Raw genomic sequence first — 3,138 nt, forward strand, 5'->3', positions numbered from 1 at the left:
ACACACACACACACACACACAAAACACACACACACTGAAACATTAACTGATCAATGTGTGTTTTACTGTATCCATGTTTCCTATTTAAAAGTTTCAACCAAAGTTTTCTTTCCTTAAACATGCTACAACATATCACACACTGAATGCCGAAACACACCCATACCCACACACACCCACACCCACCCACACCCACCCACACACGCACGGATTTAGATTTAGAAAAGGAAAAATTAGAAAATTTAGATTCTCCGGACACACACAGACACGCTCTCTCTTTCTCTCTCACTCTCTCTCTCTCTCTCTCTCTCAGACACACACACACACACACACGTCTATAAAATGTGAGGCTCATGAACAAGTGGTCAGACGCTTGAGGACTGATAACGTTTATCTATTTCAGCTACAGTCTCTGTTCATGGTTACACATTCACACTCCACTCTCCTGTCTGGACTCAGAGGCTGGATAATAAACGCTATAAAATCCTCAGGCTTCTGCGTCTGAGCGAGGCTGCTATCACTCTCTCCAGCGTGAGGGTCAATCCATCTCTCTGAGCGCTCCACTGAAGAGCGACGGCAAAATAAATGAAGCTGCTGCTGTTGCAGGCTGTAGTGTGTGTGTGTGGTTATGGGTCAGCACTTTTTGATGAACATTCCCACCATAAATTAGCTTCACACTAGCAAGTGATTAAACATCACTGCATGACACGTTACATTTGAATGGAAATTTTCTTAATAACCAGACCTTCAGAGAACTAATTGCTTTTATGTCTTTATTTTATATATATATTTATTTTCAGTAAGATATCTTAAAATTTGCCAATAAATTCTGAAACTGTATGCTGAGTTAAGGATGTGAATGAATATCATGGTATCTTAGCGAGCTAGCATCCTTTTTGTAAATTAGCTTGTTAAATTAGCCAGCTAATTAAGTTTGCTAAGTTTTTGTTGCCAATGAGACTTAGCATTCATTCCTACAGTCCTATTAAACATTAGCTGAACAGAAAGAAATCTAGATTTGTCTGATTTAGCATAATATTTTCCTCATGAATGAACGATTAGCAACCTAGCTAGCTGATTAACTTGTGCTCAGAAACATTTTAGCTTTCAGTAGACATTTACCTCAAAATTTCTAGTTTTAATGAAGTAAAATGTTCCAAATGTGTAGAAAGATGTCATGAAGCTTGGAAGGAAAAATCTGAGATCCTCTGGAGTGTGTAGCAAGCTAGTATAGTTGCTAATCTGTCAGTGATGCTAGCTCAAAGCCTAATATGTTGACATTTGAATCACATGACTGATTTTTGACATTATTTTTTTAATTATTTAATTTGTGTTTATCTAGTTAGCTGTAAAAAAAAAAAAAACAGGCCACGCCCACTATCAGTGAGATGAGCGACTTCTCGCCTGCTAGCGTGAGCGTGGGGTTGATGCTCTAACACTGTGCCTCTGTTCATAGTAATTAAGTGGGATATAATGACATCAGCTATTATCTTGGTGAGTGAATTAACTTGGGAATGTGTTCCGGCCTCCGCGTTTGGCGGGAAGAGAAACAGAAATGATGAAAGGATGAAGAGGAAAGTGAGCTGGCCATGAACAAGTACTCGGTGGCACAAGCCCAAACCCGGAGCGCCACAAAAGGAGCGCGTTGTTCTTTAAGCACAGGCTCGGCAGTCAACGAGCTGAAGGGTGCGAGCTGCGTGTCACTACGCGATTGTCAGGGTTCTGTCCAAGACCCGAACATCAAAACGCACCCAGATGGAGACGAGAGCTTGGACACAGGCTCTTTCACACGTCTGGACAATGCTCTCCTTTCACGCCTGGCATTTCATACGCATTAATAATAGAGCGGGAGCAGACAGGGGGTCACTCTGATTCCTGCACTGACAGTGTGTGTTAGATACAACGCTCCACTGTGGAGCACGGTGCGTGTAGGCGGCTCAGCTCAGCGCCAGATTGGTCCAGATGTTACACACGGCTGTGTGCAGATGTGCAGCTGGATCGCATATCTGCCTGCTTGGAGACTTCATAGATAGAGAAGGATTTGGAGCTGAAATACTTTACACAGAAAAAATAATAAATAAACGGCTATTCTTGCAGGATAACAGAGTGCACCGAAAGTGCAGTCGCTTGTATATCATCTCGACGTCAAACGCTGAGGGCTAGAACAGAAATCATGTCCTTAAATGGTCAGAGAAAAGCTAGTTTGTGTGCTAAATCAGTACCCAATCCAGATCACATCTTTAGCTTAAAGCTATGTTGCTAGCATCCAGGTGCTGTGAGGTGAATCGAGTGACTAGCGCGACCATAAATAAAGCAGAAACTAGCCGGAATTCACTCAAAAATCATCTGTGGGTAGAATGTTGTCAATTTTATTCTATTAGCCAAGCTAATATTGTTGTTATTGGAGAAAAAAAAAAAAGCACAGACTGGAATGCAAGCCGTCCTCTAAAAAAAATCTCCTGTGTGTGAAACTGAATCACTGAGTCAATTATGGGACATTGAATATTCTTCCTCTGTATGAGGTCTTGGAAGTCTTATAGCTGATATAATAACCTTATTGATCAGGGAAGGAGCTTGATGGTAAAAATGCACCTTAAATAATTAAATCGTTAATCCGAAACGCCACCGGTGAAAGCGGCTGAGCGGTAGCTTCAAAAAGCACTTACCTACTTTCCAGCACTGCTTAGAATGATCAATAAAGAGTTAAATGCCATGTGAAGATTACACTGAGTGCACTTTTACCTCAGCGGGCCTCGGCCAATCGCTTTCAGTCTCGGCGCGGCTCACCTAAACGGATCAAACGCTTAGAGAGTTGGATGTTGGATTTGATATGGAAGCAAAATGTTCTTTCCGGTATCGATCGCATCGCTTTTAGCTGTTATTACGTGGAAGCTAAAGGGAAACAAAAAAAGACATGAAGACCAGGAAAAAGACAGGACTCGCGCGATGATGTTGTCAAGGACGGGCGGAAAAGTGCTGGAGTGGGGACAAGTAGCGTTTTGATGTTTAGAGCAAAACCACTTAACACAGGACCATTAGCACAGAGACAGCCTTAGCGCTGTAAATTAGATTTGGCCGAAGTGCAGAGATGCTTTTTCCTTTTACATTAGTGCTAAGAGTAAAACCCACGGAGACCATCAC

The sequence above is a fragment of the Hemibagrus wyckioides genome, linkage group LG04 (assembly GCF_019097595.1).
Source record: "Hemibagrus wyckioides isolate EC202008001 linkage group LG04, SWU_Hwy_1.0, whole genome shotgun sequence".
Classification (NCBI taxonomy): Eukaryota; Metazoa; Chordata; class Actinopteri; order Siluriformes; family Bagridae; genus Hemibagrus; species Hemibagrus wyckioides.